The sequence below is a fragment of the Narcine bancroftii genome, chromosome 8, assembly GCF_036971445.1.
Source record: "Narcine bancroftii isolate sNarBan1 chromosome 8, sNarBan1.hap1, whole genome shotgun sequence".
NCBI classification, from domain to species: Eukaryota; Metazoa; Chordata; class Chondrichthyes; order Torpediniformes; family Narcinidae; genus Narcine; species Narcine bancroftii.
Window position 1 is genome coordinate 16,520,545 of NC_091476.1, and position 15,518 is coordinate 16,536,062.

Below are 15,518 nucleotides of genomic sequence, written 5' to 3' on the forward strand. Positions count from 1 at the left end.
AATACAAATTAGTTTTCAGTAGCAGAAAGGTTTGGAAGATGTTTGTAGAATAGACCTGATGTAGGTGAGGAAAAAATGCATGGACACGTTTCACAGTTACTGAACAATCCAGTATATCACAGGCAAATTTCCCTCCACCATCGAGCAAGTCTACATGGAGCGCTGCTGTCAGAGAGCAGCAGCAATCATCAAGGATCCACACCTCCCAGCACATAGTCACTGTTGCCATCAGAAAAAGAGGTTTAAGTGCCACAAGACTCACACCACCAGGTTCAGGAACGGTTGCTATTCCTCCACCATTAGATTCCTCAACAACAAATTCAATCAGAGACTTATTTAAGGGCTCTAACTTTGCACAGTATTTATTGCTAAATATTTATTTTCTGTATGTCAATTTGTTTAAATTTCTTTCTTGCATTTTGCTCTTTTGTATGCGCATCTTTTCTTGAGTACAATTTTTGCCCTACTGATAAGTAAAAAATTCTGCCTCGTCTGCTTGAAAAAGTATTTCAGGATGTACGTGATGTCATGAATGTACTCTGATAATAAACCTGAAATTTGAAATATAAGATAGGAAAAATGTAGTAAAAGAGGAAGCGTCAAGGAAACAGAACATCACTGAAGGTGGATGTGACAGCAAGTTACACTGAGCAAGGGAAGAAAAGTTCTAACCACTCCTAGTTCTCCCAGGTGACAGAAATATTTGCCACTCAATGGGAATGCAAACCTTGTACATTGTTTAAAATAAGATAATATGAGTAATTGCATTTTAAATTTGGTGGAGGGAAAATTTTTAATTAATAATAGTATGAATTTACGGGAAGGTCAAGTGTGATTAACTTGATTGAATTTTTTTTCCACAAAGTAACGGGCGGGTCATTGGTAGCATACATTTGATTTTACTAGTGCCATTCACCCTACATGCAAGTCTACATGAATTTTTAGCAAAGCACTTGATAAAGTCTCACATGACAGGTTGATCAATGGTCAAAGCTTCATAGGACCCAAGGAAGAGGCAAGTTGAAACCAAAGTTCAGCGCCAGGAAGTATTTCAGAGCATTCTGAGCAATTGCATCACCACCTTGTTTGGAAACTGTACCATCTCAGACCATAAGACCCTGCAGTGGATAGTGGTTGAGAAAGCAACATTTTACCGTTTGTAACTGGAATGCTTTGATTGGTGTGATTCCACAGGGCTTAGTCCTCAATAACTTGATGATAATCGTCAACTTCTATGGGTTAAACTGAAATGGGCATGGTAAAGAGGTTTACAGATTATACCATAAAAGTGAAAAAGAAACTCTTTAAACTCCAGAGGTCCAGTTTGTCAACAAAACAGCAAATCCCAGGAAACATTCAAAGGGGCAGGCAGTTTCTGTGAAAAATAAAGATCATCTTTCCAGTTAATAACCTTTTGTCAGAACCATCTGTGGATGGGTGTTTAACAAGAAACATCTCCAACTTTTTCGGTTTCTATTTCAGATCTCCAATATCCATGGGATTTTTTTCTATTTCTGGTCAGTCAGAGAAGTGTCAAATGAGAAGTGTGAGGTAATGCACTTGGGGAAATTCCACACGCATTGTGAGTTGTAGATATCCATCATGGAATAAGGCACCCTCCAACCAGATGGCATTAATATTGACTTTGCTGGCTTTCATTAAACCCTCCCCACTTCTTCCCCTATCACCTTTCCCTATTTCTGTCGCTCCATTCCATCTCCTTTCCCATAAACATGATAAATTCTTACCTTTCCCTTATCACATTGTTGGTCTGTATTTCTCCATCATGGTTTGAATTCTGAGACTTTCTGAACTTTTCATGCTTGTTCCTTGAAGAAGGGCTTAGGCCTTATCAGGAAGAATGATGAGTCAGTGCACAAAGCTGAAATGCAGTTGCTAAAGTACTGGTGCAGAGACAACAACTTGTATCTGAATGTTAATAAAATAAATGGTTGTCGACCAGGAGGGTCCAGAGGATCACTCTCCGTTGACTATTGACGTTTCTACCATTGAGATGTCAAGAGTACCAAGTTTCTTGGTGTGTATTTGGCAGAGAATCTCAGCTGATTCCTCAACACCAGCCCAGTAGCCAAGAAAGCCCAGCAGCTCCCCTACTTCCTATGAAGGAAGTTCATCTCCCACCCTCCATCCTCACTACATTCTACAGAGCATTCTGAGCAATTGCATCACCGCCTTGTTTGGAAACTGTACCATCTCAGACCATAAGACCCTGCAGTGGATAGTGAGGTCAGCGAAGATTATTGGGGCCTCTTTTCCGACTATGATAGATATCTACAACTCACAATGTGTGTGTGGAGGACAAATAACATTGTGAAGGAATTTTTGCACCCCCCTCTTGTAAACTTTTCTCCTTTCCCCCATCTGGAAGGAGATGCTGTAGCATTCGCGCCCACATGTCCAGATTATGCAACAGTTTTTCCCAAGCCATTAGGCTCCTCCATTCCTAAAACATACTTGCACTAGTATATTATGGATTTTTATTGTATTGTGCTTCATGGTCCTGGAGAAACACTGTCTTGTCCTTACTGTGCGTTGCATTAGCAGTTATGGCGTGAATGGCAAATAAAGGTGAGGTCTTTGAAAGACCACAGTCTGTCCAGGTTGGTAACAGAGTGTCATCCTGAGCACTGGCCCACCTCAGGGCTGTGTGCTCAGCCCCCTCCTGTTCACGCTACTGACCCATGACTGTATCGCCAGATCCAGCTCCAACAGTGCCATCATGTCAACAGTCGTTGACCTCATCAGCAACAACGATGACTCTCATGTCAGAGAAGAGGTGGAAAATCTTGTGATGAGGTATGAGAGTTACAATCTGAATCTCAACATGGACAAGATGCTCTGTGAGAGGAAAAACCCAACACCCAACCCCAACCAACCAATTTTCCCCTGCAACCGCTGCAACCGTGTCTGCCTGTCCCGCATCGGACTTGTCAGCCACAAACGAGCCTGCAGCTGACGTGGACTTTTACCCCCTCCATAAATCTTCGTCCGCGAAGCCAAGCCAAAGAAGAATGTGAGTGGAAAAAAGAAGGTTGAAAACCACTAATCTAGATTATCTCTATTGAGCAAGATTTTAAACTTATAGATAAATTAGATGCATTCTTCACAAATACAAATCTGCATGAATTTTTTTAAAATTGCACCTGAGGAAATCTTATTGTATAAAACTTGTCAGAGAAATTATTCCTGATGAAACAGCAAGAATGTTTCCTTTCTGCCTTTTCCTTTACTCTCCATGAATTGCATCATGAATGACGTTGAGCCATGTGCATCATATCCTATGGCCAATTCAATCTGTGCTGAGCAAGCCAATTTCATCCAGAATTGCTACTTTGGGGCTGGAAACATGAAAAAAAAATTAGGGCTCCTGCTCCATTTGCTGCACAGAGATGTGCCTTGTAAATGTTAGATATGTACAAGACCACGTGCAAATACAGCTGTAGACTCTGATTCTTGTTTCCAAACTATTTTAGAATCAGCCTATATCCTCTTTTCAGAAGGAAATCAGTTACACAACTAATCCAAATCAGATGATTCTGAGTAACTCCCCATATTATGCATTGAGTATTGTGTGCAGTTCTGGTCACCATACTATAGGAAGCATTGATTATACATTGAAAAAGAAATGTTGATTATTATATAATGGTGTCAAAGTCAATAATTTACCCTTAGAACCTATCATTCTATTTTTTCTCGTCCATAACTTCATTAAATGTTTTAGTATAGGCACATTATATTGTTGTAATAAATTTAAATTCCACCGAAACAAAAATTGATGTATTTCAAATTCAGAAATATTCGCCTTCTCAATTTTAGCCCAACTAAGGGGCCGTTCCAAATCCATTAATAAACTAATAAATTTAAATTGAGCTGTTGGATGAGTTGAATCCTTTGAAAGATTTAGGATTAGATTTTAGTAAATATATTTTAGTTTTCTTTTCTCTTTCTTTGGCTCTCCTAAAGAGAGTTGGCTGAGAGGGGGAGGGGGGATTCTTTTGTCTTTTCTTTTTTTATATATATATAAGAAAAAATTTTTATTGTTCATAATATGTATTTTTCTTATTGTATGTAATAACTTTGAAGAACGAATAAATAAAGTTATGAAGAAAACCATACTACAGGAAGGACATGTTTAAGCTCAAGAAGGTTCAGAAAAGGTTCACAAAGATGTTACCTGAACTGGAGGGCTGGGGCTATTATATAGAGTAGGAGACACACGGAAGACTGCAGATGCTGAAATCTGAAGCCAAATGCAATCTGCTAGAAAATTTCAGTGGGCAAGTACCATCCGTAAGAACAAAAAAGACATTTTGAATCAAAACTCTTCATCAGGACTGAGAGAAGTTAGTACAGAGTTAAGAGGGCAGGGTGGGAGAGGTAAGTCAGGGGTCCAACTTGGGATTAGTGAACAAGACAGAGCTAATTAGTACAGAGTAGCCAAAGAGAGATGCAAGAAAAAAAACAAATAGGTCAGGTGGGGGTGGAAAGTGGGAATAGAGCAGGTAATAAAAGGGGAGATGGAACCAGAGGAGGGGAAATGAGAATGGGTAGGGTGATTGGGGACAAAAGAGAGAAGGAAAAGTGCAGAAGCAGGCTCATTGCTTGAATTCAGAGATATCTATGTTCACACCATTTGGCTGTAGACTGCCAAGGATAAATATGTTCTTCTAATTTGTGTTGGCCTCTGGCAGTGGAGAAGGCCCAGGACTGCTCACTGTGGGAAAGGGGCGATATAAATAGCACGCAGCCAGGTCAGGATGACCACTGCAGAATGTAGATGCTCTGTGAAACAACGCCCAAGTCTGGTTTGGTCTCACCAATGGAGAGGTGGTTGGGGAGGGATGAGCGGACATGGGACACAGGAAGAGTGGTCCCTGCGGAAGGGGTAAAAGGGTGGGGAAAGGCAAGCCAGGATCAAAATACCAGGGATCCGGACTGGCATTTGACTGTTCAAGACATTGATGGGTATGGAATTAATGCAGACAGGGGACTAGCCTCAGAGGCATGAAGCAGACCTGTTTCTTTGTTGCGTGGCTCTATGAAAATATCACAAAAGATCAGTGTCTGTTCTGGAAAGAAAAGTTCTCATGTCATCTGAATATTCCTGCATCAAGTAATCCTGGAAATAAGCTTTTGAAAATTAGTACCATCTGCCAACAAACACAAACACAACAAATCTAAGTAAAGCATACAAAAATTAGCTAAAGAATAAACTGATAATTTTTATAAATGACATCAATTTTAATGTATCACTGAGCTGGAAAACTAAGTTCTTGATTCAACAATGGACACAAAAAGCATGAAACAACCAGCCTGACAGTTTAACAATGTCACAGAAAAAAAATTTAAGAAGCCAGGATTAAAGACAACATAGCAGAGAAAAGCTCACATTATTTTGTGATTGGGTGATCATGCTTATCAATTTATAAGAGGCCTTTGAAGTAACATGTTCTCTGGATAAAAGAAACTAATAAATGCTCTACATTTGGATTTCCAGTAGGCACAGTAAAACCCCTGGTATCCAGCACCTATGGGGATTGATAGATGCCCGACAACTATATTTCCCGGTTGCTTGAGATTGTGAGTTTGGCAAATTAACTGCTAGGGGGTGCCAATTTTAAACTTTAGTATTTTTTCCAGTTTTTTTTTGCCGGTTGGTCAAATTCCGGGTAATGGGGATTTTACAGTAGATAAGGTGGCCATATCAATGGTTGTTGTAGAAAAAAAAACTGTTGCTATAGGAGGTAATGCAGTTTTGCAAGTACAAGTTTAACTAATAGGAAACAAAATTTGCATTGTTTTATTTTCCAGTTGCAAGATGCAAAAGGTGATGTGATGCACAAGGATTGGTATTGAAGCCTCAACATTTTTCTAAGTATATAAATGATGAGCGACCTGACAGAGGTGGACAAATTTACAAAGGATAGATAGGATAGGAAGGAGTAAACTTTACCCAGGAGAAGTGTCAGTAACCAGCGGCCACAGGCTTCAGGTAAGAGGTTTAGAGCAGTGGCTCATGCCATAGGTGCTCTGTGGTCAGTAAAGAATTATGTCGGGTGATGTGAGTGGGGGAAAATGGTTGAGAACCACTAGTTCAGAGGATGGAGGAACTTTTTCCACCCAGAGGGAGGCTGGAATTTGTAATCCACTGCCTGAGAGGGTGGTGGAGGTAAATATATCACATGTAGCAACTAATAATTTAAGAAATTGAACATAAAAATTGGGGGGGGGGGGATTCTTCATCTTTTTTAGCTTTTAGTTAGTGTAAAATACTGGTCTCTAATCACTTTACACCTATGACTGTGTGGCTTGAGGCACCATCATGTACAAATTCACTGATGGTACCATGGTAGTGGGTTGTATAAAAAGGGGTGATGAGTGAGCATACAGGAGGGAGGTTGAAAACCTGGCTGAATGGTGCACCAACAATAACCTCGCACTCAATGTCACCAAAACCAAGATGCTGATTGCTGACGTCAGGAAGGGAAAACCAAAAATCATTGGGGGAAATCAGAGGTGGAGAAGGTGAGCAAATTCAATTTCTCAGATCTTTCCTGGACTCATCTCACTAATGGCACCATAAAGAAAGCAATTCAGTGACTCTACTTCCTCATTTGGCTGTATTAAAAGGGGAGATGAATCAGCATACAGGAGGAAGATTGAAAACTTGACTGAATGGTTCACCAACAACCTCACACTCAATGTCACCAAAACCAAGATTAATATCAGAAAGTTTGGCAAATTTCTACGTGTGATGGAAAGTGGACTGACTGGCTGTATCAATGTCTGGTATAGGGACACCAATGGCTGAGTACAAAGCCCTGCAAAAGGTAGTGGACATAGACCAGGACACCACAGGTAAGACCCTCCCCACCACTGAGAATATCTACAGGGAACACTGCTGTCAGAGAGCAGCAGCAATCATCAAGGATCCACTTCACCCAGCACATGCTCTGTTCTCACTGCTATCAGGAAAGAGGTCTAGATGCCACAAGTCACACCACCAAGTTCAGGAACAGCTGCTACCCCTCCATCATCACTCAACAAATTCAAATCAGACTCATTTAAGGACTTACTTTGACAGTTTAGTGCTTTCCTCATGTACAAGTTTGTTTACATTTCTTTGTTTACATGTGTATGTTGTGTAATTTATTTTGCACTACAAATAATGCCTCACCTACTGGAAAAAGAATTTCAGGGTTGTATGTGATGTCATGTAGGGACTCTGACAAGGACAATAACACCTTGAAAGCAGTTCAGGCTTACCTGGAATGAAAATAATATCTTGAATGGAGAGGTTGTTTGCGAGGGTGAGCTTGACAATAACAATCTTGCATCCATCAAGTTTAGAAGTGTTGAGGCACCTTGATTATAACATTCAACAACAAAGATTTTGCTTCCTGAACACTTTTGGGTTTATTTCATGGATTTTCAGCTGCTGATCACAAAATCACTTTGAAATGATCCTCTCACATACTGTTTTTTTTTTAAATATAACCTACTTTTTGTGACTTCCTTCCAGTTTTAAGACTACCTCAAGCATACAAAACCAAGTGCAACATATCATTCAAAATTAATCTTCTGCATTCACACTTGGACTTCAAGTTTATTGTCATCCGATTGTACAAATACAACCCAATGAAAGTGTTCTCCAGTCCTTGGTGCAAAACATGCACACACACAACCAAATAGAACACACACATAAACAATACATATGCAGGACAAGTATTTCAATGATACAGATAAATATTCATGAATATGCGAGTCTCAGATTTCTCACTACCCTTGGGAAGAAGCTTTTCCTCAGTCTGGCGGTATTAGCTCTGATACTCCGTATCTCTTCCCTGCTGATCTTGGTGCAGTTACAAACATGAAAGATTTCGCCAGGACCTTGCGATCATTGAAAAGTGGTATTGGGGGAACTGGAATCCATCAATGCTGGCCAAATATTGTTACACGAGAGGCATCAGATGTGGAGTACAAACAAAAATCGATGGCAAATTTTTAGGTCAGTTGAACTAATGCAATGTGTCATTATGCAATTAAACATGCTCAATTCAATAAAAGTTCATTTAATGTTTGTCCAACTTCCTACATAATATAGCAAATCCAAAATTATCTTTATGCTCAGCTTGTGGTTGTCTATCATAATCCAATTTTTTTTCCAGGAAGCAAACCTTTTAAAAAATGTTTTCTAGAGTAATTATAAGATTCTGATGGTGTGTGGAGAGTAGATTTCCTCTTGAGAGAATCTGGAACTGATAGTCACAATTTAAAAATAAAGTTGCCCAAGCTAGAGCAAAGTTTTTTTTTCTCTTGGAGGTTTGCAGTTTTAGAACTATCTTTCTCAAAGGGTGGTGTAGGAAAGTCTTTTTTTTTTAAGGTTAGTTACTTGATGAACAATTGTGCAAAAGTTTTCTGTGAGCTGATAGGATTGCAGAGCTGAGAACAGTAATCTATATGAACTCAACAATCAGAAAATGTTTAATCCCGCAGCTCCAATAATTTACTAGTGATTATCGTATATTCACAGAAGGGTTAAAATCCTTTATTTTTTAAAACAAAATTAAAATTCCTGAGCATTCTCTCCATTATAGATTGGAAGAATCTTGGCCATTAGATATTTCCTGCTCACTGACCATCAACACTGGGATACCTCAAGGCTACATGCTTAGTCCCCTGCTCTATTCCCCCTACTCTCATGATTGCATTGCCAAGTTCAGCAACCCTGTTATCTACAATTTCTCTGATAAACTTACCATTGTTAACTGGGTGTCAAATAAATTATCTAATTGGAGACCTCTGGTATTGTTTCTCAGACTTTATTTCACATGATACATCATGGAGAGAAGGTGGCAGTCTCCACTGCTTACGGACTCCAAAAGTTACTTCGACAAGCGTGTTTATTTATACAGAGAGACAAACATCATGGAATAAAGCAGCCAATTTATTAAGATTTTAATATACAAAAGTTGCAGTTTTTTCAAACATGAAGAATGCATCCAAAACCACTATTAGCGTCCTTGACTACGGTTAAAGCTACAATTTAGCTTAATCATGTCTTGCTGAAGAGGTATTGTATTAAAACTGGCTGTGTGCCAACTGTACGAGTGTCAGTGCCAATTCTTTCTTCAAAATAATTTCTTCCACTCTGAGTAATGGGAAACAATGAGTCAAAATATAGGATGAAGACGGAGAATCTGGCTGTGTGGTGAACCTTTCTCTACACGTCACCAAAATCAAGATTATTGTGGTCTTTAGGAAAGGGAGGCTGAGGGACCATGCATTGACATACTGGTGGACCGCTTCTGGAACCAGCACATCATGAAAAAAATCACACCATTTCTCCTTTCTAAATAGTCTGAGGAAATTTGATATGTTGATAAAACCTCTATTGAGCATCCATAGGTATATGTTGATCAGTTACATCACGACCTGGTTTGGAAATTTGAGTGCCCAAGAATGAAAAAGGTAAATAGAAAATGGCAAACATAGCCGTCTAATATTAACCCAAGGTACATAGTGATTTCAAAGAGCCCAACTGGGACAATCCAGTCAGAACCCAACCAGGTCTCTGACTTGCCTCAGAGGTGGTCAGGAACCTAGTAAAACTTACTTTGGCATCCTGCTCCTGCAGGATGGCTGACCTAGTTACTCAGGTGACATCAGCACTTGTGTGTGTGCATCAGTCACGGGGAACCCCTCCCTGGCTGAAAGGTTGCTGCCACGAGCAAGGGAGAAAGATTGCTGCTGTGATCGGACGGTGGGGGAGGTGAAAGAGTTAGGGTGCACGATGTGCCGCTGCTGCGAACGCCATTCCAGCAGCATGGGGGGGGGGTTTATGGGTAAGAAAGGAAGACAGCCATTGTTCCCACACTCCTACATTGAGCCATCGCCACAAACCGGAGCAGCATATCATGGCAGCAGAGGGTTGGCAACTGACGGGGATGGGAGTGAGACTGACAGCTGGTGGGGAGGCTACTGACAGCCAATACTTCCCGTGAATGCATGGCGTGTCACTCACCCACATCATCGCGTGGCGATATCCCCCTTAAATTGCCAGTTGGCAATTATCAGATAGGTCTGGCTGTGATTTGAAAGATACATCCTGCACCCACAGCCCAGTAATAGCACCTCAATTTGAAAGCACCTTTTGGTATCCACCTCCTGTCAACTAAAGACATTTGTGAAGCACTCTCAGGAAGGAAACCAAAGCACTGGTCACAACCTCTCCTTGCTGCTACCATCAGAAAGGAGGTACAAAAGGCATCCAGCACCTTCATTAAAGCTCTTTTTCTTCCCTAACAATGAGGCTTCTGAATCTCCCCATATTATCCTGGTCCCAACCTAGTCCAGACCATCGAAAGAGCTGTCTGTATTAGTGAACTGGCACATTTTCTTGTAGTAATTGGAACTGTAAATATTTACCTATATTTTACATTTGTTAACTGTTCTGAATTGGCATAATGTAATTTATACTTCTATAGTTGGTTCATTTTGTGGCTGCAGCAGAAATATTGATACACAAGAGCAATGTAACAATAAACACTCATCTCATGATAGTCATCTCAATAAAAAACATCCCAGTGTATAATTCAACTCTTCAATCTTTGACATCTATTTTGATTCTCGTCGTGCCTACTGCAGTAGTATTTCACCTGCATACACCCGGTTGACAAGACTGCCTGCCTCCAATTGCCCTTGAAAGGTGGTAAAGTGCCTTCTCAAAATGCTTCAGTTGTGAATGTTAGGTTAGGAATTCCAGGATCTTGACGCAGCAATGTCTTGATCAGGATGATGCGAGAATAGTAGATGGTGGTGCTCCGTGCAGCTGCTGCCATTGCTCTTCTGAATGTGGAAGTCACAGACTTGGCTGAAGCTGTTGGAAGAAAATATATTGATTTTTGTTTTGCTTACACACACTTACAATATTACATGTTGTAGTTCAACCATGATTCTTCTTCAAGAAACACATACTATAATAATACAGAAATTTGAGCCACAAGACCTGTGCCATCTCTTAAGGAAGCAATTCCAAGAGCCTCATTCTCCTTTATTCTAAACCATGGCAACTTGTTCACTCTCAAACATGCCTGCCAACACTTTTGATTCTTTGAACCATGAACCAACACAAAGGATTAACTTACAATAGCCAATCAACCTACTAGCACATTTTTAGGTTTGGAAGGAAATCAGAACCCATGAAAGAAAACCATGGGAACATGCATACCATCCAGGAATCTCAATTTCCTCCATAGAATCTCCTTGGGACCCTGAAGTTGAGAGGCATTAATTGCTACATCATAATGCCTTCAGCACCACCTCCATTTCAGATGTTAGCTGATTGGAGCCAAACTGATTTGGAACCAAGAAAAATAACATTCCACATCTGCCATAGTAGGATTTAAACTTCAATGGATTTGATAGTCCAGGCCTCTGGGTTACTAACCCAACAATTCAACTACCATGCCACCACTGTACCCCTCACAAATTCAAATTTGTCTCATGATTTACCACCGATTTTACGTACCTTGAGTCATGCATTACAAGATCTGTAAAGTAGCCGGTACTGTTTTTATTTATCCTTGAGATTTCCCAGATCCATCTCCAGTCTGGATTTGCAGCAATGAAACCAGCATCAAACCTTGGAAGTTTAAAAAAAAAGCCAGATTCAATTTAATTTTCATAACTTTCACTTATATCTTCAGGGCCTAAATGCCTTGTTCTACTCCTGCTGTACTTATGGTTCCCTGGTCCTCTCCCACTCCAAGTTTGTTCATTCCATTCTCACTGCTGTTAGCCTACCAAAGTCCAAGTCATCACCATCAGCCTAGCCCAGCTTGTTCATGCTTAATTGCAACTCCTGCACCCAAGGCCAAAACACCACTGGTCTTCCAATCACTCCTCTACTATTGCACAGTTTGTATTCCTGCCACCGAGTTTATGGAACAATAATCAAAAATAAATATTTTACTTCATGTTCTGGTGATTATATCCTTTGCACAAGATCTACATGCTGATTTCAAGTTCTATCAGACAGCAGGATTCCATCAATAGCAAGTAAAATCTCATTCTTTTGGCTGGCCACAAGCATCCATCACAAGCCTAATGACTCCCACAGATACCTTGATTATACTTCCTTCTACCCTGTCACTAAGGACCATTCCATTCGTTTTTTTTGTGTCTTCATTGCATTTGCTCTTGATCAAACATTCTTGTCAGGGACCTCTGAAACATCCCCCTTCTTCCCAAACTATGAATTGCCATCTACCAAAGTGGCCACAACTCTTGATCAAATTTCATCTCTTTCCCACATCTCTGCTTTCACCCCTTCTCCTGGGCAGAGTAAGATAAAAGTTCCCCTAGTGCTGAGGAAGGGCGAAAGGTTCAATGTTGATTGCATTTGAATTCCTGTAGATGCTACGTGACCTTCTGAGTTCTCCAACACTTTTGTTTACTTTCCCCATCCTTACCTTACGCTCACCAGACTTCACGTTCAATACAGCATACTTCCAACATACTTTTCCCACATCCCTCACTCATTTCCAGTATTTCTGAGGGATTGCTCCCTTTGCGACTCTTTGGTCTCCAACCACCCACCATTTTTAGCACTTTACAATATCAGGGACCTAGACAGTCCTTCCAGAGAAACAGATACACTTGCAATACTTCTAATCTAGTGTACTTCAGTCTTCACAATGTAAACTCATGTACAGTGCAGAATGCAGATTGGGTGATTTCTTTAGAGTGGTCAAGTTTCCAATTGCCAGCCACTTATAATTCACCATTTCACCCCTATTCTGACTTTTCTGTCTGGGGCTTTCAGCAATGTAAAGTGAACCCCAATGCAAGCCCTAAGAACAGCAGCTTATTTTCAGCCTGGACAAGTTGCAACCTGCAACCAATTGGTTCGAATTCTCTAATATTAGGTAACTTGCACTTTTTGGTCTGGCCTTCTCTGCTTGTCATAATTTTGGCTCAATTTTTCTTTTTCAATTTGATTAGCTTGGTCTGCTGAGCATGTACCCCAGACTTTCTATGAGGAAGCCATTACACAAACAAATTTTAACCTGATTCTAAATGTCATCTGATTTGGTTTTCCCCATGAGAGAGAGGTGGAGGGCCAGGTAGTGAGGAGGGATAGGTTGGAGAGAGACAGATAGATAAGAGGAATGAGCAAAAAAAGTGGCAAATAAAATACAATGTCAGAGAATATATGGTCATGGACTTTGGAAGGACTAAAAGGACAATTATTTGGATGGGAGAAAATTCAAACTTTGGAGGTGCAAAGGGACTTGGGAGTCCTTGAGCAGGGTACCCCAAGGTTAACCTCCAGGTTAAGTTGATGGTGAAGGTGAAAGCTATATTAGCATTCTTTTCTAGAGGAATATGATACAAGGTCTGGGATGTGATGTTTTATAAGGCCCTGGTGAGGCCTCACTTGGAGTACAGGAACAGTTTTGGGCTCCTTGTTTATGAAAAGATGTGCTGGTATTGGTTAGGGTTCAGAAGATTCACAAGAACAATTCCTGGAGTGAAGGGATTAGCATGCGAGGAACATTTGACAGTTCATTATAGAAACATTTTGAATGTTGAAAGAGCAGATGTGGCATAGTTGTTTTCCATATTAGGGGAGTCTAGAACAAGAGGGCACAATTTCAGGGTTGAAGACCGCTCATTTAAAATAGATGCGGAGGAATTTCTTTAGTCAGAGATTGGAGAATTTCTGGAATTTGCTACTACGGGCAGCTGGGGAGGCCAAGTCATTGTGTGTATTTAAGGCAGAGATTGAGAAGTATTTGAATAGTCAGGGTATCAAAGGTGATAGGGAGAAGGCAGGGAAGTGGTGCTGAGTAAGACAATGGATCTGCTCATGAAGGAATGGCAATTGTCTTACTTAAGATCCATTGTCTTACTCAGCGGACTTCATGGGCCGAATGACCATTTTGTATGGTCTTATGTTCCCTTGGTTCTAACCATCCCTTTCCCAGATTTTCTGTGACCCAAAATCTTCTCCTCTGGGTATTTCCTATTTTTATCTCACTCTACACATCTCTTCTAAACTATGAACACTTTCATGATTCTAGCTATTTGATTTTCTTTGTATTAAAGTTTTAACAATACTTCTTTTGTGAATCTCATTTTAATTTCATTTTCCTTGTTCATCAAGTCCATTCTAGGTCCATCTCCACACCTTACTTTTTCTCAAAATGGTGGAGCTTTGACGCATCATTAATATCTACCAACATTTCAAGATACAAACACTTAGGAATTTCCTCACATGCATAGTTTATGGTGAAAATCCCCAAGTTGCTCCAAGTCATTCAGTCCTCCTTTACTGCCATTGGAACCAAAGAAAATCAGTTACAATTATACAATTTTAATGTGTGAACGTATTCTTCTTCAAAATAGCCCTAAAAATCTTTGTGAGTTTGCCTTTCTATGTAATATTTTAATGGTGTATTAAGCCTCTCATAATTGTAGAATAAATTTGCAGGAATTTATGTAGGTAGACTATATTTCCCTCAAGAAAAGTATTTCAAAATGACCTGGATTTCACTTTAAAATATTTTTTAATTATTTGAATTATCTAAACTGTTTAAAATGCTGACATTTTTTGATCTTCCGGGTTTTGTTTCTGAACGTTCTTTAATATGACTTGAATATCCTGATGATAGCACACCTGCTGGGTGCCAAGCATCCTGATGAACTGACAGTAACCAACAATGGAAAAGGGGAAGTGGATGCCACACATACATACTGCAACTATTCTCTCTGGTAATAGATGAGGAAAATCAGGCACAGGATGTTTATTACCTTTTTTTTAACTGGCTGCCCTATTAAACTTCATTCCAGGTTTTCCACTCTAATAGTTGAATATTTTGAAATTTAAAGGTACATTACAAATATTTTAATTGATCTAAGGATTTGGAAGCCAAGGACAGGGAAGTGAGGCGGTGGGATGCACATTATCAAGTTTCCTATAATTTTGTTTTAAGGGTATACAAGGCAAACATCCCCATTAAAAGAATGGGGAAAAAGAAAGAGCTTGCAGTGGTATCAAAAAAGGCTTGACTCGATATTGGCAGAGGAGACGGCAGCAAAATGGTGGTGGCATGCTCCTAGATGCAATGCCAAAGGTCGACTAGAAAGTCTAAGCAGCAATGGCTGGAGGGACACCTGAATTACCTACTCATTCTGCCATCTCAGCCTTCATCTGCATCACTGTTTATAACTTGTCTTGCAAGCATCACCCTTTTCCATCCATGCATTTTTGAGCACTTGAGCAACCATTCTTCATCAATGTCTTTCCCAAACACAACAAATATTCTTCATCTGGTCATTCTGTCATTCCCCCAAATGAGCGCAGAGATCAGCAATCAGGGGCAGAAATGTGGTGCCAGCCTTTGAGCCATTGTGACTTACATTTACAGGGTCTATGACATTAAAAAATATCCTGAAAATCCAAATGCTTGGCAATCTAGCCACAAAATTTG

The 15,518-nt window shown here is 40.1% G+C and overlaps 1 protein-coding gene across 3 annotated transcripts in view; it reads right to left on the reverse strand.

The window, feature by feature from the left end:
* Positions 1 to 8,827: 8,827 nt before the first annotated feature.
* The window catches only part of LOC138740401 (non-POU domain-containing octamer-binding protein-like), a 71,397-nt gene continuing 64,706 nt past the window's right edge, over positions 8,828 to 15,518 (reverse strand). For 2 of the 3 annotated variants that reach the window (XR_011342891.1, XR_011342893.1), the window contains 3 exons: positions 14,303 to 14,359; positions 11,552 to 11,665; positions 8,828 to 10,900 (listed from right to left, as the gene is read on the reverse strand). The gene's annotated coding sequence lies outside the window, so the exon portion shown is untranslated. The remainder of the gene's footprint in view (positions 10,901 to 11,551; positions 11,666 to 14,302; positions 14,360 to 15,518) is intronic. The other variant, XR_011342892.1, reaches the window with a different exon arrangement.